This window comes from Schistocerca nitens, chromosome 11, assembly GCF_023898315.1.
Source record: "Schistocerca nitens isolate TAMUIC-IGC-003100 chromosome 11, iqSchNite1.1, whole genome shotgun sequence".
Lineage (NCBI taxonomy): Eukaryota > Metazoa > Arthropoda > Insecta > Orthoptera > Acrididae > Schistocerca > Schistocerca nitens.
Genome location: NC_064624.1, coordinates 184,598,340 through 184,619,903, shown reverse-complemented (window position 1 = coordinate 184,619,903; position 21,564 = coordinate 184,598,340). Strand labels below are relative to the sequence as shown.

At 42.3% G+C, this 21,564-nt stretch overlaps 1 protein-coding gene across 2 annotated transcripts in view; it reads right to left on the bottom strand.

The window, feature by feature from the left end:
* The window catches only part of LOC126213031 (protein DDI1 homolog 2), a 167,937-nt gene that overhangs the window by 16,416 nt on the left and 129,957 nt on the right, over window positions 1-21,564 (bottom strand). The gene's annotated exons all lie outside the window — the stretch shown is intronic.

Below are 21,564 nucleotides of genomic sequence, written 5' to 3'. Positions count from 1 at the left end.
TCAGGTAGATACTCAAAATCTACATACGAGGTGGTTATTCAACATTAAGGGCCTCGGTGATGCAGAGTGCACAAAACACAGAGAACTTGCAGATGAGATTAAAATTAGTACTGGATCCATTTGTGCTATTTTAACGAACATTTTGACTTCAGGAGGATCTCGGCAAAATTTGTGAGACAGTTGCTGACACGTAATTGATTTCAGGTTTATGGGTACGACCCAAAAACAGTGTTCCAGTCATCATAATGGAGCCATCCGTCATCCCCGAGACCCAGAAAAGTGTGGCAGGTCCGCAGAAATGTGAAAGTTGTGCTGACATCTTTTTTGACGAGTACCTCCAGGAGGTACTAGTGACAATAAGGAGCATACTGAGAAGTTCTGCATTGCCTCTGTGAAGCAGTGGGACGGAAACATACAGACTTGGAGGGGGAGGTGGGGGGGGGGGGGCAGCGGGCAGGTGGCAACTTTACCACATAATGCACTCACTCGTCATTCTCAATTACTTCATAATTTTTTGCCCAAACATTACACAGCTTTATTTTGTCAACCTCCCTGTTCGTCTGACTAGCAATGAGTGACTCTTAAGCTTTTCCATAAACTGAAGAGACTCTGAAAGGGACCAGATTTCAGAACGAGGAAGACACTGTGCATTACTCGAAGTAGCAGCACCGTACCGTACCAAAAAAGGCTTCCTAGCAATGCTTCCAGCAGTGGGAGTAGCATTGGCAGAGGTGTGTAGAAGCAGAAGCAGAAGCGGACAACTCTCAAGGTGACAGATGTCAAACAACATCCAGCATTGCTTCACAACCTTTCCTCAGGTTCCTATAACATGACCCTATTCTGTCCTCTGCAAAACTCCAAGTTCTACATTCCCTAAAGGCTGATGACTCCATCACTATCCTCCCAGTAGACTAAAGATCTATCACTGTGGTACTTGACCAACAGGACGATATTAGTGAAGGTCTATGGCAGCTGTCTGACACCTCCACATACAGCATCTGCCTCCAAGATCCCATTGCTGTGATTCAGACTGACCTGCTGTCCCCCCTAAAAACCTCAGGCCCCTCACAATGACTTACACTTGAATCCAGAGAACTTCTTACCTCAAGCAAAACCATGCACCACCATTGTTTATCTTCTTCCTAAGATCCACAAACCCATCATCCTGTAGTTGCTGGCTTCAGAGCATCCACCGAACGTATATCTGCCTTAGTTGGTGAACACCTGCAACCCATAGTACAACTTCCCTCCTATATTAAAGTTACCAATCATTTCCTTGATCATATGAAATCCATGCCCATCCCACTCCCACCTTGCTTGTCACCACTGATGCCACCTCCCTCTATACCAACATCCCCCACGTACATGGTCCGTTTGCTGTTGAACATTTCCTCAGTCAACGCCCACGTGATTCCGAGCCTACGAATCCTTCTTGTTCACTTTGATCAACTTCATACTTACCAACAATTACTTCACCTGCGAGAGGCAGACATACAAACAGATCAGGGGCATGGTGATGCGAACCAGGATGGCTCCTTCCTATGCCGACCTTTTCGTGGGTCGCTTAGAGGGCGCTTTCCTGGGATCCGTTAGTCTTCAGCCCCTGGTTTGGTTTACATACGTTAATGACACCTTTGATATACAGACTTTTGGTGAGGTTGACCTGTTAAAATTCCTGGAATCTCTAAATACCTTCTCCCAATTAAATTTCACATGGTCCTATTCTGAATCCCATGCCACTTTCCTTGATATTGATCTCATCCTCACTGAAGGTCAGCTACGCACTTCCATCCTCATCAAATCCACTAACGATCAACAGTACTTAGATTTTGACAGTTGCCATCCTTTCCATGTCAAATGTTCCCTCCCATACAGCCTTGGAACCTGAGGCAAACACATTTGTTTGGATGCAGACTCTTTACAAAAATACATCACCACTCTCACTTCAGCCTTCACTTGAGATAGTTATCCAAACAGCCTAAATCAAAAGCAGATTTCCCGGGCCATCACATCCAATCCTGGTACTGCCGATCTCTTCAAAAAAACAACTTCGGAGCACACCACTAGTCACCCAGTATTTTCCTGGTCTCGAATGTTTCGATCAGCTACTTCGACAAGGCCGTGGCTTCCTAAAATCATGCCCTGAAATGAGATTCATTCTGTCCAAGATTTTTCCCACCACACCTAGAACAGCCCTCCAATCTCCACAATATCCTTGTCAGACCCTATTGCTCTTTCTGCACCAATATGGCTCCTACCCTGTGCCATCCCCATTGCAAGACTTGCCCTATGCCCGCTCCTGCCACCACCTATTCCAGCCCTGTAACTGGCAAAGATATACTATGAAAGGGAGAGCCACCTGTGAAATGACACGTCATATACCAGCTGTTATGTAAACACTGCTCAGCCTTTTGCATAGGCAAGACTACCACAAAGTTATCAGTCAGGATGAATGGGCACAGGCAGAGGATGTATACGGGCAACACACGATATCCTGTTGCAGAGCATGCTTTACAACATGACAATCAAGACCTTGGTGCCTGTTCCACCACATGCGCTGTGTGGATTCTTCCCACAGGCACCTGTTCCTCAGAACTCTGCAGGTGGGAATTAGCACTACAACATGTCTTCGCTTCTCTCCACCCACCTGGCCTTAATTTACATTAATTCCTCCTGTCTCGGCATTTATTCAGAGTAAATACTCCTTTCTTCACTCCATGTTACAAGGTGTACAACTCTGATTTCGCCGTTTGCCGATAGGTGGCGACAACGGTAAGTAGCGGTCGAAATAAACAGATCGCAGATGTCAGGCAGTTAGCTTGGACCTCGGTCAACATAACCCCATTCACACATTGGTCGATTTGTGTCTGCATCATAAATTTGTTCTTGATTGAGCCTAATTCTCATCATTTGTGGGAGGTGTTACTGTTTTGTTTCAATATGAAGAAAACAGCGGCTGAGTCTTATGGAATGCTCTCAAGTATGTACGGTAAGAACACTATAAGTGAAAGAACATGTTGTGAGTGGTTTCAATGCTTCAAGAACAGTCATTTTAATGTCTTAGACCGGCATACTGGTTGAAGAGAGAATGTTTTCGAAGATGCAGAATTGGAGACATTGCCGAGTGAAGACTCGCGTCAAACTCAGAAGAAGTGGCACAATTAGTGGGAGTGACACAGCAAGCCATTTCAAAACATCTCAGGGCTATGGGCACGATTCAGAAAGAAGGTCCTGTGTGAGCTGAAACTGAGAGACATTGAACGGCGTTTGTGTGTTTGTGAACAGTTGCTTCAGAGGCAAAAACAGAAAGGATTTCTGCATCGCACTGTGGCCGGGGACAAAAAATGGGTTCATTACGATAACCCTAAACACAAAAAATTGTGGGGATATCCTGGCCTTGCTTCCATGTCGACGGCCAAACCGAATATTCACGGCTCCGACATCGTGCTCTGCATTTGGTGGAACCAGCTCGGCGTCGTGTACTGTGGGGTGTTAAAGCCAAGTGAAACGATCACAGGTGCTCGTTATTGAACACAATTAATGCGTTTGAGCATTAAAAGACAAACGGCCGCAATATGGTGCGAGGCACGATAAAGTGATTTTGCAGCACGACAACGCTCGACCCCGTGATGCAAAAGAAGTCAAAACATACTTGGAAACGTCAAAATGGGAAGTCCTACCACACCCGCCGTATTCTCCAGACATTGCTCCCTCTGACTATCACCTGTTTAGATCAATGGCGCATGGCCTGGCTGACCAACACTTCCAATCTCATGAAGAAGTCACAAATTGGATCGATTTGTGGATGAACAATTTTTTTGATGCAGGATTTGTACACTGCCCAAAAGATGGGAGGAAGTAGTGGCCAGCGATGGAAAACTCTTTGAATGATACTTGCATAAGCAATCTGTTTCATTAAAGCCTCAAATGTTGGGGAAAAAACGGCGGAAGCAAAGTTGTACACCTTGTAGTTTTCTATAGCTTTCATTTTCTGAATTTTCTATTTCTCGTCATCCCCCCCTCTCACATGCAATGGACTTAGCTTTTCACTGTTATTAACTTGTGCATGATGTTTTAGTAGTAATCCCTGTCTTGCATATTACCCTGTCTTCCACCTTTAAGCTCTGAGGTTTTCAAATGTCATCCAGTGCAGTCCCCAACAATCAGTCTTTCCTTCTCGTTCAGTCCGGTAGATCTCCTCTGACCCTGGGTTATTGGTAAATTTTCTAAATTGTGCTCCTTTCCCTAAACTCTTCCATGAGAAGATGGAGCCACTGGTTCCAAAAGCTTGTAAAAAATAAATCCTTTTGTGTGTGTGTGTGTGTGTGTGTGTGTGTGTGTGTGTGTGTTCCCCTGCTGCCACTTGGTGAGTAGATTTTTTTTATCTGTCCATTTACATTGTTGTTGTTGTGGTCTTCAGTTCTGAGACTGGTTTGATGCAGCTCTCCATGCTACTCTATCCTGTGCAAGCTTCTTCATCTCCGAGTACCTATTGCAACCTACATCCTTCTGAATCTGCTTAGTGTATTCTTCTCTTGGTCTCTCTCTACGATTTTTACCCTCCACACAGCCCTCAAATACTAAATTGGTGATCTCTTGATGTCTCAGAACATGTCTTACCAACCGATCCCTTCTTCTACTCAAGTTGTGCCACAAATTTCTCTTCTCCCCAATTCTATTCAATACCTACTCATTAATTATGTGATCCAGCCGTCTAATCTTCAGCATTCTTCTGTAGCACCACATTTCGAAAGCTCCTATTCTCTTCTTGTCTAAACTATTCATCGTCCATGTTTCACTTCCATACTTGGCTACACCCCATACAAATACTTTGAGAAATGACTTCCTGACACTTAAATCTATACTCGATGTTAACAAATTTCTCTTCTTGAGAAACGCTTTCCTTGCCATTCCCAGTCTACATTTTATATCCTCTCAACTTCGACCATCATCAGTTATTTTGCTCCCTAAATACCAAAACTCCTTTACTACTTTAAGCGTCTCATTTCATAATCTAATTTACATTATATTATCAATAATTGATTATTTCCACCGTTATATGTGAGTAAAGATTGATTTTATAAATTAAAGTCTGATACATTTTGAACAACCCCGTGTATATTTGTCACTTCATCTGTATTACAGTGAGACATCGTCGTTATGAGAGAGGTGCATTTATTCCTTACCTTGCTCCATCTGACCTCTCACTGGGTCTAGTGTGAGAGGCTGTTTCACAATTCCCATTAGAAACTTCTAGGGATTGCAGAGGGGTGTTTGTAGATACAGTTTTACTAAGGAGTCAATGCCCAGAAATGTACTATTTTGATAAAAAAGTGTGTTTGAAGATCTGATCACTTTCGTATCTCCCACTTAATAAAACAGCACGTAATAGTAGAGATGTGCAGAGATCACCTCATCCGTCACGTGCCATTTTTGTTCGACTAGAATTACAGCCGAGACAAACTGGTACTTTCGCAACTGCGAGGTGCGACTGTTGTGCCCCAAAGATGCATAACAGGATTGATGGAACTGTGTATGAAAGCGTGCATTGCAGATACATCTCGTGCAACAAACAGGGACAAGCAGTTTGAGAGAAAAATTGCAGCACTATGTTGAAAAGGCAACTCTCACAGATCTCAATGAAATGAATGTATCACCAACTTCTCCTTCTGAAATTAAGAAAATTACACATTCTCTCAAAAATAAAAGCTCATTTAGTTTTTGATGGTGTTTACAATACAGTACTAAAAATTCGTTCCCTATAATACACGTAATGCATCACTAACGCAAGGCATTTTTCCAGAGAGACTGAAATGTGCCATTGTTAAAAGCCCCCATAACAAAAGTTAAGTCAATAACTACCGATCTGTTTCACCACTGACATGATTTTCTAAAATTTTTGAAAAGGTGATCACAGTTTGGATTTCAGAAGAGAATGCAATCTACATGTTAACTCACTAAATTTCACAATCATTAAATAATAAAATATAGCACCGGTTGACTGTGTGAATCATAATATTCTCTAGGATACATTGAAGTGTTATGGAACTGACGGTATACCCAACCAATGAACGACGTCATAACTAACGGAAAGAATGTAGAAAGTTGTACATTGTAATACTGCTGATGTAGTCTAGAGACATTATACTGACTGTGGAGAAATCACATATGGAATTCCCCGTGGCTGTATCGGTCCACTATTGTTCCTCGTATGCAAAAAACAGCCTTCTGTCTAATATACATAAGCAGAATTAGTTCTCTTTGCAGATGACACCAATATTGTAACCAACCCACCCATACACACAAAAACTGAAGAGATGGTAAACAGTGTTCTTAAAAGTATCACTGACTGGTTTTCTGCAAATGGTCTCTCTTTCAGTTTTAAAAAGACACAACATATTTAGTTCCGGACATTTCATGGTACTACACCAATAACAAGTGTAACACACGGTAAGGAAATAATATATAGAGTGAAAACTTCAAAATTTTTTGGTGTTCATATTGATGAGAACTTAAAACTGTAAAAAGCACTTTTGGAACTCCTAAAACAATTTATTTCAGCCACATTTGTACTTAGATTCATTGCAGATCTCGGGGAGAGACAAATCGATAAGTCAAAAAATTTGCACATTTTCATTTAATAATGTCAAATGAAATAATGTTCTGAAGTATCTCATTTTTAAGAAACAACATCTTCACTGCTAAAAAATGTACTGTAAGAATAATATGTTATGTTCAGTACAGTCATCCTGTAGACACACGTTTAAAGAGTTGGGCATTCTGACTACTGCTTCACAGTATAGTTATTCCTCATGAAGTTTGATGAATACAGTTCAGATCAGTAATGTATGTAATTACAATACCAGAATAGCAGAAGGAAAAATGACAGAAATTATTCCACATTACGGTTGTCTTTAGTGCAAAAGGGGTGCACAATGCTGCAACCAACATTTCTGATAAATTACCCAGGAAAATAAATGTGTTGACAGATAAAATTTGAAAACAAACTAAAAAAAACTTCTCATTGACAACTCCTATTCTGTAGAAGGATTTCTATTACTGTATTTGAAAATCCAGAATGGAATAACAACAATATTATGAAAAGGATACATTCCTAATCAACATATAGTGGAGATGTTGCATTGCAGATAGGCACAACAAAAAGACTGTCAACAAGTAAACTTTTGGCCAAAAGGCCGTCTTCCAAATTAGACAACACGACAAAACACACGAACACACACACACAGACACACACATACACACACACACGACCACTGTGTCTGGCTGCTGAGACCAGATTGTGTGCAACTGTGCATGATGGGAGAAGCAATCGGAGCGGAGGGGGTAAGGAGGAGGCTGGGGTTTGCAGGGTGACAGACAGCAAGGAAGGGGGTGGGGTAAAGTGAAGTGCTGCTTGTGGGAACATAAAGGGATGAGGCGAGAGAGGGTAGGGCAGCTAGGTGCAGTAGGGAAGTTAGACAGAGGGGTTGGAAAAGGAGCGAAGTAGAAAGAATTGTGTGTCGATGGAATAGAGGGCTGTGTAGTGCTGGAATGGGAACGGGGAATGAGATAGACGAGTAAAGGACAGTGGCTAATGAAGTTTGAGACCAGGAGGGTTAAGGAAACGTAGGATATATTGCAAGGAGATTTCCCAACTGAGCAGTTTAGAAAAGTTGGGGCTGGTAGGAAGGATACATACGGCACAGGCTGCTAAGCAGTCATTGAAATGATGAAGACTGTGTTGGGCAGTGTGCTCAGGAACTGCACGGCCCAGCTGTTTCTCGGTCACAGTTTGACAGTGGTCATTGGTGTGTACAGACAGTTGCCATACCCACATAGAATGTAGCACAGTGGTTGCAGCTTAGCTTGTAGACCACATAGGTAGCCCTGCCTTTGATGGGATAGGTGATGCTTGTGACCTGACTGGAGCAGGTAGTGGTGGGAGGATGTACAGGACAGGTCTTGCAGCTAGGTCTATGACAAGGATCTAAGCCCCCCCCCCCTCCTCCCACTTTCCGTCTAACCTCCTCAGTGCACCTAGCTGCTCTCTCTCCCCACCTTTTTCCTGTACACTCCCACAAGCGACACTTTAACTGTCCCCCAGCTCTACTCTGCCTACCCCAGCCTCCTCCTTCCCCCCACTACCCACACTGCCTCTCTCTCTCTATCTCTGTTTGTTTGTGTGTGTGTGTGTGTGTGTGTGTGTGTGTGTGTGCGTGCAGGGTGTATACATGGACACGGAAAAAAAAAAAATCCCAGATTTTTCCCGGATCTCCAGGTTCTCCCGGGTTGTATACACCCTGGTGTGTGTGTGTGTGTGTGTGTGTGTGTGTGTGTGTGTGTGTGTGTGTGTGTGTGTGTTATCCAAATCAGAAGGAGGCCTTAGTAGCAATCTATCCTTTTCATAATATTTTCATTATCTAAATGAAAATTTTCTTTACCTTTCTCTGCATCCCTCCTGGAGCAGAGAAGTCTCAGTAAGTAGGTGAAAGTACATTTTGCCCCTTCCTCTTCTATTCTCTCTTTAGTGTGCAAATGGGGAACACCATCAGTGACCGCACACGGCCACAGAGTTCTGCAGGTAGCCTCGCTCGGCAACTTACCGCAGCCACTGGAACAGTTGTCTCCAGACACACAGTCTACAGACGACTGAACAGACACGGTTTATTCACCCGGAGACCTGCAAGGTCCATTCCATTGACTCCTGGTCACAGGAGAGCCCGTAAAGCCTGGTGTCAACAACACAGTACACGGTCATTGGAACAGTGGTCCCAGGTTATGTTCACGGACGAATCCAAGTATAGTCTGAACAGTGATTCTCGCCGGGTTTTCATCTGGCGTGAACCAGGAACCAGATACCAACCCCTTAATTTCCTTGAAAGGAACCTCTATGGAGGTCGTGGTTTGATGGTGTGGGGTGGGATTATGGTTGGTGCACGTACACCCCTGCATGTCTTTGACAGAGGAACTGTAACAGGTCAGGTGTATCGGGACATCATTTTGCACCAGTATGTCCGCCTTTTCAGGGGTGCAGTGGGTCCCACCTTCCTCCTGATGGATGATAACGCACGGCCCCACCGAGCTGCCATCGTGGAGGAGTACCTTGAAACAGAAGACATCAGGAGAATGGAGTGGTCTGCCTGTTCTCCAGACCTAAACCCCATTGATCACATCTGGGATGCTCTCGGTCGATGTATCGCTGCACGTCTTCAAACCCCTACGACACTTGAGGAGCTCCGACAGGCACTGGTGCGAGAATGGGAGGCTATACCCCAGCAGCTGCTCGACCACCTGATCCAGAGTATGACGACCCGTTGTGCGGCCTGTGTACATGTGCACGGCGATCATATCCTGTATTGATGTCGTGCTACATGTGCAGGAAACAGTGGCGTTTTGTAGCACATGTGTTTCGGGGTGGTTTTCTCAACTTATCACCAATACCCTGGACTTACAGATCTGTGTCGTGTGTGTTCCCTATGTGCCTATGCTATTAGCGCTAGTTTTGTGTAGTGCCACACTATGTGGCACCACATTCTACAATTATCCTTAATTTATGAGCATGAGTGTAGTTTTTCCTGCAGCAACATATGACACGTTTTTCAAACATCTTTCATATGTAAGTTTGGTCTCCCATTATAATACTGGGTATACATTATACATTTCTTAGGTCAAATTGTACAGATATTTCATTACAGCAATTGACAAGAGTCTGCTTTTGACCTTTGGCCAAATTTTATGGAATCCAACAGCTAAGATCTCATGCGAAATCAAATCTACTGTAGAGTCTGACATGTTTGCAACTCCCTCTGTCTCATGGTACGTCGCGTGCTGACCCTTTTCAATCATTTCTCATACAGCTTTGTCCTGCCCCCCCCCCCCCCCCCCCCCAGCAAAAAAGTGACTTTGGTCAGTGTCGGCAAAATTTGACGTTGACTGCAGCATGATGGCACTGAAATTTTGCAAGAAAATATTGCAATCAGTCTTTCCTGAAGGCGATAAGTCACCCAGTGTTTAACAAAGCAACAGAGGGGGAAATTAGGATGTACAGTATACTCCCAGTAATTTGGGGTAATGTGGGGGAAAGATGCACGAATAATCAAAATAAACACATGAATAATCAAGTTAAAGAGGAAAGTGACTGTGAAAGTGGGGATGACGATAGTGACCTTATCAATAATTATACCTCATTGCACCGTGTTGATGCTCTTCGAGATTATATGGGCGAGAGGGGGTTTCAGTACAATGGCAGCTCAGAAATTGTTTACAGTGACATTTTAAAGAATTGCTATCAAAATACACCTGATGACCCCTAGGTGATACACCCTATACAGTGGTAGAGAGAGAATTTTCTCACTCCCCACCATTTACTTCCATACAGTGCTGTGGCGTGCACTCTCTTGAACTGTCTTTCCCAAATCATGTCACTACATTTACTTGGGTGTGGAATGCGATCTTTGCATTTGTTCGTATCACATGTTACTTTGCCTCCGACTTAACAGGATTTCTTCACTTCTCTAATTTGGGGACCCCAGTTTTTTATGCCAAGTTTGTTGTTTATACTTTTTTTGCTCCTCCTCATTATTTTTGTCTATCTTTGACTTACTCTCAATCCAAATGTTGTGCCCTGTAGATAGTTCATCCCAATTTGGAAGGTTCTGCAATTCTTCCTTACTTTCAATGTTAATCAGTCAGTCTTACCAGTGATATCCATTCACTTTCACTTTTTTTTTTTAAATTTCCTTCATAACTTCTGTGATAGACTGAACAACAGAGGATTAGAAGGCATTCCTGCTTTTGCCCTCTCCAATACAAGCAGTTCTCTTTCTGTTCCATTCTCAGTGTTTCTATTCTTTTTATCATCATCATAATCAGATTTTCACTCCAAGTACCCTGGTGTGGTTAACGGGCAATGTCAGTTTGTATCTGTACATGTACCACTCTCCCCTCAGGACTGTATGGCAGCTGACTCCTCTTGTTCCTCTACCATTCTTCACTTGGTGGAACCATCTCTTCCTTGATCTTCCTGGCAGTTTTCTTTGAATCACATCTATTTGTAGCCATTATTTTGTTATATTTCCCTCGTCCATTTGTTTGATGCAGCTAAACCGTCTCAAATGGGCCCTTGTCACTTTATCTCTTGAGGCTGTGTACACTTCAGTTTCTTCCCTTATTTTTTCATTTCTTATCCTATCCTTGCTTGTTTTCTGGGCCACAGTTCACAAGCACTTCATTTCTGTAGCTCACAGAGTGTTGCCAACCTGTTCAGTAGTTGTGCACGTTTCTCGCCCATGTGCTGTTATGGGAATAAAGAATGATTAAAGGACAGTCTGTTTTGATCTTAAGGGAACTTATTCATTCCAGAGTAGGTTCCAAACTTGGTGGTAGAACAGAGCTGAGATTTGATTTATGTTATTGACCTCACACTGTATCCTGTTACCGACTGACATGACACACCTGAAATATCTGTACTGCTCTACAGTTACCAGTTGTGTACCTTCCAGCCTTATTTCTCATTTCTTGTTCTGCCTGTCAATTGATACTGCAACCACTTTTGATTTCCTTTGATTTATTTATTATGAGGGGCATTCAATAAGTAATGCAACACTTGTTTTCCTGAAAGCAGGTTGGTTTTATTCAGGACTCCAATATCCCCAGCTCCTTTGAGTACAAAATCCTATTTTTCAACACGATCTTTGTTCAATACAACACGCTTACACCACCTTACTGGGAGGGCCTATACGCCCACACGGCACCACTCTATTGGTCGACTTTGGAACCGATGTCTTGTTGCATCAATAACCTCACCATCATGCACATACAGCTTCCCGCAGAGTACATCCATCATTGGGCCAAACAGATGGTTGGAAGCTGCAAGACCAAGACTGTAGGGTGGATGAGGAAGAACAGTCCAATGAAGTTTTTGAGCTCCTCTTGGGTGCACAGATCTGTGTGATGCCTTTCACTGTCATGGAGGAGAACATCATTTGCATTTTTTTTGGTGACAAACACACTGAAGTCTTTTCTTCAGTTTCCCGATAGAAGCACAATACACCTCAAAGTTGATCGTTGCACCGTAAGGGAGGACATCAAACAGAACAACAGCTTCAAAGTACAAGAAACTGTCATCATAACTTTAGCAGCTGATGGTGTGGCTTTGATCTTTCTCTTCAGAAGAGAGATGGTGTGGCATTGGATTGCCACTTTGTTACCGACTCGAAGTGACGATCCAATGTTTCATTGCCTGTAACAATGTTCAACAAAAACTGTCACAATGAGCCTCGTAATGTGCACGCAATTTTGCACAGATGGTTCTCAGTTATTCTTTACGGTCCTCTGTTACGCAGCTAGGAACCCAGCAAGCATACACTTTTTGCACATCGCAACTGGTGGATGAGTGTGTCCAGAGGTGTCCATTTGGGCAGTGAGCTGTTCGATAGTGATCCGTCGATCTCCTCGAATGAGTGTGTCCACATATTCAGACGCTGAGGAAGTCACAGTTGTGCGTGGCCGGCCACCACACGGGAAATTAGACAGGGTCACGTGGCCTTGCAGCGATGACAACAGATGCCTCACCCAATGACTCACTGTGCTTTTGTTCAGTGCCAAGCCTCCATACACATTCTGCAAGTGCCTATGAATATCTGTCATGTCTTGTTTTCCACCAAAAGAAACTAATAACAGCTTTCTGCTTGGAACGCAGCTCTGTTACAGATCCATTTTGAAGACTATATACAGTGCTGCCACCTATCGGAACTTCGTGAAACTATAGGGGATGAAGTGGGAGTATTACAACATGATGTTCCACAAAGTCCACATTTTTTGAACGGAAATTGGCTGAGAAAATAAAATGTTTCGAATTACTTATTGAACACCCCTTGTATTAATCTGTATGCTTTAATTTATTTTTATAAAACAATTAACTACATAAAGACAAGCAAAAGTCTGAAGAAAAAAGTAACTTCACTTTTATTAACTCGAGAAACACCAAAACTAAGAGTTACAAAATAACAATCTTTGTGACAAATTCCACACGGCAAATTTTTCTGTTCGCATTGTGGCTCGAAAAGTTGCTGCTGAAGGTGTCCACACACGAGTCGAGTTAATACGATCTCGGTTAACAAGAATCTTTCTCGTGTTAAGTTGTTTGTTACTTGTGCCCTGCAAAAAACATTGCACACAATGCAGTGTTAGTGACAACAGCGGTGAGGGTACAGAATCTGGCCAAATTAAATTCGGGAGTTTTCTCATAAATATTAGAGATGTTAAATTTTCTGTACTCTCACTGTCTATAAATGAGCACGCGTGTCTACAACTAATTTTATCATAATTTTTATGATACTTAAATAGTACAGAAAGACATTATTTACATCCAGATAATATACTGAAAATGTTGAAATATTTGTTTTGTATTTTGCTATTTGTCTGAAATGCTCCTCAGGCAGCATATAGTAGAGATCAGAAATGGAACAAATAAGAGCCTACTCTTGCAGACTGCATACACTAGAAATCAAGGCACTGCTGTTACGTCACTGTTATACTAGCTTCACCCCCTTCTTGCTGTAATTTTGTGAGTATGACAACCCTGAGAATAGTGGCGCTGTGGTTGCTTCCTACTAGTCGACTAATTCTCTCTTACTGAAGTGTACAGTAGGGTAAGGCTGGTCGTGACTTAGTACGGAGTCTGGGTGCGTGACCTTGCTGCTGTAAAGTAGCAATGACCTGGCAAAAATTACTGATTGTCAGGATAAGACGACTTCTAACAAATCTGTGTTCTGTGAGGCTGTGGAGAGTGCAAGACAAAAATTAAGTGATGCAGCGTATACAATTATAAATGCGCTCCATAAGAGGAAGAGTGACACCTGGAAACAGTTTATGCTATAATCCACACTTCACAAAAAAACATACAAAGTTTATCCACTGCAAACAAAATGGTTGTCTTCTTGTTTATTGCACCCACATCATGAGAAAATGTGTGTGCTCCATCAAACAAAGAACAGGACAGACAATAGCGTCACTGTGATCACGAAGTCTGCTACTTGTATATTCTTTTAGTCATAGGAATCTGTATTTGTTATCATCTCTGCACTTTTTTTTACCATTATAGCCAATTGTCATTTAGAGAACACACTTTGTCTTCATGTCCTGTTTACTTGCACTGTCCTTACAGACTTGGTAACTTGTAGAAAGTATGTATATCAACTAACTGTTATACATTCTCCAAACAGAGATTAAAGATTAAATATTAAAATACATTTATCACTCTTGGAAAAAATTTCTCCCCCCCCCCACACCGCGCCTCTCTCTCTCTCTCTCTCTCTCTCTCTCTCTCTCTCTCTCTCACACACACACACACACACACACACACACACACACACATTCACTGCTAATCAATCAGTCATTTCATAGGTTTGTAATAATCATTACGCACAACGATTGTGTATGTAGCAGCAATGATGTGAGTCCTCAGTTCAACTTGTGAAATATTGTACTTGCTCTCCTTCCTACATGGGTATAGTCCACCTGCACCTGACAACAGACTCGGGTGATAACGTTCCAATTAAATGGGCAGCGACAAAGCCTGGTGAGCTAAATCTCAGAGCGAATGGGGACAGAGAGTTCAGAGATATCATCGTAGGACCCATTGGTGAATTTAAAGTGAGGATATGGAGCTCATTCCTGATCTTAGTGCGCAGCCAATGGAATTCATCACCAGATATCACTATGTCACAGCTAATACCACACAGAGTTACAGAGGCCCTATGGAGTGCCAAGGAAGACCTCAGAGTCCTCCATGGCATGGACACTGAAGATAACAATAAGTAAGAGATGAAATTATGTACAAGGTTTAGTTTCAGTTGAAGCCTAGTCTGTGCTTAAGTCAGATTTGCACTTATATCTGTAATAAAAGTTAAAAGTAATTTAAAACTGAAAAAATCCTGAAGGATGTTTAGCGTTCAGCAGTAATTAAAGAGGGGAAACAACTCTATGTCACATTAAGGGTCCATCCTCTTCAATCAGACTATAAGTGAAGAAATCAATATAAACCTTTTTGCACGTTATTTACCCAATTTTGGACAACATTTTCTGATTTTTTAAAGAAATTGAGTGTACAGTCTACTTCAAGCTGACGGAGTGGATTGCGGGCACACTGATAGAGGTGCCTTTCCAAAATTTGACCGAATTACTCCTTCGGCCTGTCCACAAGAGGTAATGCGCTATTTTTTTATTTTAATTTATTCATTAGTTATTGCAAATAATGTGACCAAAAAACTTTACAAAACTATACCTTTGTTTCAAACCTCTGCCATTTTGTTATTTCGCAAAATTCCTAAAAATTGTGCTAATATTCTGGGTGAAATATCCAATAGAAACTCCAGGTCGGAATATGTAGTGTGCAATATCCTATAGATTAAGAAAACTGCGCTTTTTTATTTCAGATAAGATTTGAAGACTGCAGGACTTCTGTCATGGACACACCTCAGTTTAGATGGAGCAACTCTAACTCCTCAGGTGGGGAGCTTATGAAAACTGAATTTCTTAAAAAGATTAGAAAATGTTGTTCTGGGATCAACGAATGATGTGGAAAATGATTTACATTGATCGGTTCATTAGATTTTCCACAAACAAATCATTAAAAATGCTTATTTTATAGGGTGATTGTGGAGACTGGATCCTTAAGCATAGATAATATCAACAGACTTTGTAACAAACCCAAAGTTTCAGGGGTGAGTACCAATTGTAAGTTAACATGGAATTAACACACAAAGATACTGGAAAAAAGAACGTTGTCACCGTATTATGCTCTTAGGGCTCTATCATGAGTTTGTAACAGCCAATATCTTGTGGCAATAACCTATTCCTATGCACACTGAGCTCATAGCTACAGGATTCTTTTCTGAGGGCACAATATATGGACACGATTGCAGGAAAGGGCAATAAGAATGAGAACTAGCAATAGTAGTCAGACTCACTGTAAAGAACTATTTAAAAATAACCGTGCATCTTCACCGCAACACCTACCAATCTGTGGTGCATATCAAGGACAACAGTACTAAGTATGCCACTAATGGTTCTGTACATAATCGTGGAACAAGAGCAAGTTTTGGCTTACATCTGCCAAGAAAGAAACAAACCAGAAACTCAAAACATTTTCTATCAGGGAATAAAATTGTATTGTAAACTGGCAAAGGAAATGAAAGAGATTGCAAAAATACATTTGTACAAAAAGTATGGTTGAAATAAACTTTTTTTTTTTTACCCAACCTAGTGGGTGAATCTGAGTTTTTATAGGTTATATTGGTCTTTTTTTGCATACTAATGATTAAATAGCTCAGTCTAAATTCCTATCATTAATTTTTTCACAACACTAACCAATTTTTACAACTATTGGGTTGGTGCATTAGTTCGCAGTGTTTTTGTTTGGTTTTATTTATTGATTGTCATTTTTTATTTGTAGTGTACTGTCGGTATTTGAGCTCATAAATTGACATTTTGTCATATGGAGACAATGAGCGGGGCTGTGGATGCTAGAAAATGGAGATCCAAGTAGAGAAATCTGAACATTTACAACATATTTTTCTCTTTAGAGTTCAACAGACAGGTGACAGCAGATGAGGCAGCCAGAAACATTTGTGCTGTGTACATGGATAATGCCACTGGACAGAGCATGGCAAGAAAATGGTTTTCTTGTTTTCAGGAAGATTGTTCTCACATTAGTGACCCTCCACAGTGGGGAAAGTTCAAAAATTGGGTGTACAGGTACCACCTGCTCTAAGTCAAACTCTCAAAAATCAGCAGATGGCCACAAGTGCATCTCTGCTTTCTCATCATCAACTGGCTCATGAAAAAGACTGTACAGGGTGATTCAAAAAGAATACCACAACTTTAGGAATTTAAAACTCTGCAACGACAAAAGGCAGAGCTAAGCACTATCTGTCAGCGAATTAAGGGAGCTATAAAGTTTCATTTAGTTGTACATTTGTTCGCTTGAGGCGCTGTTGACTAGGCGTCAGCGTCAGTTGATGCTAAGATGGCGACCGCTCAACAGAAAGCTTTCTGTGTTATCGAGTACGGCAGAAGTGAATCGACGACAGTTGTTCGGCGTGCATTTCGAACGAAGTATGGTGTTAAACCTCCTGATAGGTGGTGTATTAAACGTTGGTATAAACAGTTTACAGAGAATGGGTGTTTGTGCAAAGGGAAAAGTTCTGGACGGCCGAGAACGAGTGATGAAAATGTAGCACGCATCCAGCAAGCATTTGTTCGCAGCCCAGGAAAATCGACTCGCAGAGCTAGCAGAGAGCTGCAAATTCCACAATCGACTGTATGGAGAGTCCTACGAAAAAGGTTAGTTATGAAACCTTATCGTCTGAAATTGGTTCGAGCACTGTCTGCAGCTGACAAGATTAAAAGAATTGATTTCTGTGATTTTATCCTTGCTCAAATGGAAACAGATGAATCTTTCGTTTCGAAGATTGTGTTTAGTGATGAAGCAACTTTCCACACTAACGGGAAAGTCAACCGTCACAATGTCTGTATATTGGGCACTGAGAATCCGCGGGAAACAACTCAGTATGAACGTGACTCGCCTAAGGTGAACGTTTTCTGTGCCATTTCAGCCAATAAAGTTTTTGGTCACTTTTTCTTCGAAGGTGCTACTGTAACTGGACTACAGTATCTGGAGATGTTAGAGAATTGGCTGTTCCCTCAGCTCGAACAAGAAGCACAACAATTCATATTTCAGCAGGATGGAGCGCCACCACATTGGCACTTATCTGTCCGTAACTACCTGAACGTCAACTACCCGAGGCGATGGATCGGCCGCCAGGCAGCCCGTGACAGAGCACTTCATCACTGGCCTCCGAGAAGCCCTGATCTTACCCCCTGCGATTTTTTCTTACAGGGGTATGTTAAGGATATGGTGTTTCGGCCACCTCTCCCAGCCACCATTGATGATTTGAAACGAGAAATAACAGCAGCTATCCAAACTGTTACGCCTGATATGCTACAGAGAGTGTGGAACGAGTTGGAGTATCGGGTTGATATTGCTCGAGTGTCTGGAGTGGGCCATATTGAACATCTCTGAACTTGTTTTTGAGTGAAAAAAAACCTTTTTAAATACTCTTTGTAATGATGTATAACAGAAGGTTATATTATGTTTCTTTCATTAAATACACATTTTTAAAGTTGTGGTATTCTTTTTGAATCACCCTGTATATTCCTATCCCGTACTGTTACTGATGATGAGAAATGCTGTCTTTATGCTAACATAAGGAACAGAAAGGAACGGTCGAGCCCAAACAACGCAGCAACTTCCCGTACAAAGACCTACGCACATCCACAAAAGACGATGTTACGAATCTGGTACGGCTGCGATGGTTTGGTGTACTACAAATTACTTCCCTGAGGTGTTACCATCACCGCTGACATTCACTGTCAACAACTAAGTCGTCTTGCAGATGCAATCCGAGAACACCAACCAGGAAGATTATTTGAAGTGATGTTACTCCATGATAACACCTGCCCACATTCTGCTAAACTGACAAAAAACAGTATATAGGAATTGGATTGGGAAGTCATTCTGCACCCAATTCATTCATCTGGTCTTTTGCTCCCTCAGATTTTCACCTTTCCCACCCTCTATCAAGCAACCTTAGAGGAACTCCCTTTCTGGATGAAAATGTGTTCCGAACATGGCTCGACGAGTTCTTCGTGCCAAAACTACGTGATTTCTACAGTCGTGGAATCAAAAGTTACCCCAGCATTAGCAGATTGTTGCAGATAGTGAAGGAGAATACACAGGGTGAGTCAAAAAGTAGTTTACAGTTTTGGAATGATATAATAAATGAATGATAAAAGCCAGAGTACGAGTGAAAGGAAAAAGCATTGAAATCATCCAAGCATATGCCCCACAGGTGGGGTGTACAAAAAAGGAGAAGGAGCAATTTGAAGATGACATGCAAAAGCAGCTAAATGGAGGTAATCAGATTATAATAGGGGACCTCAATGCACATGTTGGCACAGACAGGAAAGGATTCGAGGAGATAATGGGACCAGAGGGCTGGGGGAACCGAAATAGAGAAGGAAAATTGTTGCTGGAATTCTGCAAGAGGAATGGGCTGGCGATCGCAAATTCCTGGTACAAGAAGAGAAGTAGCCACAAAATAACTTGGTACGGTGGAGACTGGTCCCAAACTTCAGTAGCAGACTATGTACTAGTGGATAGGCGGATGATGAGCAGCCTCACAGATGTTAAGGTCATTCCATCTGAGGCCTTAGACAGTGACCATCGGCTGTTGGTAGCCACCCTGAGAGAGAAAAAAGATAGGAGGGCAACAGATATACAGGAGAAAAGGTTGAAGACATGGATGCTGAAAGAGGATGAACGGAGGACCCAGTACCAGACACTGATCAGGAAGAAGCTGCCAAAGGAAGATCAGAGAACAGTGGAAGAAGAATGGGGAGATTTTAAGAGGGCTCTAGTTGAGGCAGCTGAGACTGTGTGCGGAAGAACTAGCACAAAGAGGAGAAGTAAGGAAACCCCATGGTGGAACAACATATGTAAAGAGGCAGTACTTCGAAAGAACAAAGCCTTCAGAGAATGGTTCCAGACCCGAACAGAGGAAGCTAGGGTAAAATATAAGGAAAGCAAGAAAGCGGCACAGACCATAGTAAGGGCGGAGAAGAAGAAGTGGATGGAAAAATGGACAAGAATGTTAGAAGAGGACAGTGAAGGGTACAAAAAAGTACTTTACACCATGGTAAGAAATAAGAGGAACGACAGAAGTGAGTGCCTGAGGATCGTGGATAATAATGGAAGAGTTGTGGAGGAAATGCATGAGCTCAAAAAGATTTGGAAGGAGTACTTTGAAGATCTGTTGAATGCCGCCAAGCGGGTAACTAACAGCGATGGAGAGCCTAAGGCAGCAGACGATTATAATAGTGGGGCAATTGATGATCTAACTTGGAATGAAGTGGAAGAAGCCATAAAGAGGATGAAAGGGGGCAAGGCACCAGGTTGGGACGAAGTAACAGTGGATATGATACGAGCAGCAGGAGAAGTAGGAACCCAGTGGCTATACAGAGCGCTGAGGGTGGTGTGGAAGGAGAACAGAATTCCTGAGGATTGGAAGAAAGGAATTATACTCCCGATCTTCAAGAAAGGGGATAAAAGGAGATGTGAGAACTACAGAGGAATCACCCTGCTATGCCACTGTGGAAAAATCTATGAAAAGATCCTGGAGAAGAGAATAAGAAGCAGTATTGAAAGTAGACTGCAAGAGGAGCAGTACGGCTTCAGACCGGGAAGATCAACAACGGACCTCATATTTGCGGTAAGGCAACTGCAGGAAAGGCACTATGAGTACGGGAAGGACTGAATCGTGGCCTTTTTAGATATTGAGAAGGCGTATGACAGTATCTGTAGGGACAAGCTCTGGGATGTGCTGAACGCAAAGGGGATAGATGAAGAGATAACACGAAAAGTCAGAAAAAATGTATGAGGGAAGTGAGAGTTGTGTGAAAGTGGGGAGGGAACGTACTGCACGGTTCAAGCTGGAAAATGGGCTGCGACAGGGAAGTGCACTTTCGCCTTTATTGTTTATTATTGTTATGGATGAAATCCTACAGCAAGTATCAGATGCAATTGGAGATCATAAAATGAAAGCAGTGCTTTTTGCCGATGACCTGATGTTATGGGGAAATTGCGAGAAGGAGGTGCAAGAGCAGTTAGATGCATGGGAGGCAACGGCAGCACAATATGGAATGCATTTCTCTGCAAAGAAAAGTGAAATAATTGTCACAACAAGGAAGAAGAATAGGCCAAATGTGGATATAACTTGTGGAGGGGAAAAACTACAAGTGGTAGAGAACTTCAAGTACCTGGGAAGCATGATTGAAAGTAAGGGGGGAAACGCAATGGAAATAAATGAAAGGTGCAGAAAAGCAGGGCAGTTCTACAAATGCATTAGGGGGCTTATTTGGAGCAAGGAGGTGCCACAGAAATCCAAGGGAATTATATACCGAACCTACTTTGTCCCCATATTGGCATACGGAAGTGAGACATGGGTAATGCACAAAAGCGACAAAAGTAGAATACAGGCTAGTGAAATGAAGTTCCAGAGGAGCAGGTTGAGTGTAACAAGACGAGACAGATTGCGAAATGTGTATGTGAGGGAAAGACTAAAGGAGGAACCAGTACAGGACAGGATAGAAAAATCAAGACTGCAGTGGTATGGACACATGAAGAGAATGGATGAGGGAAGAATTCCAAAGAGGATGTTTGATCTGCAACTGGAGGGGAAGAGGCCCAGAGGAAGACCAAGAGATAGATGGGTGAAGGGAGTGAAGGAATGTGTGAAGAGAAGAGGAGAGAACTGGACAAAGGTGGAAGAGGGGGAATGGTGGAAAGACAGAACACGATGGAGAGGCTTGTGTTCCCGACAGACCCAGCCAGTGGCTGGAAACTGTCCAAGATGATGATGATAATAAATTACTGAGATAACTTACAGAATTAGTAGATGTGTCATTTTGTAGCAAACAACCTCAAGTTTAATGCATGCTGTG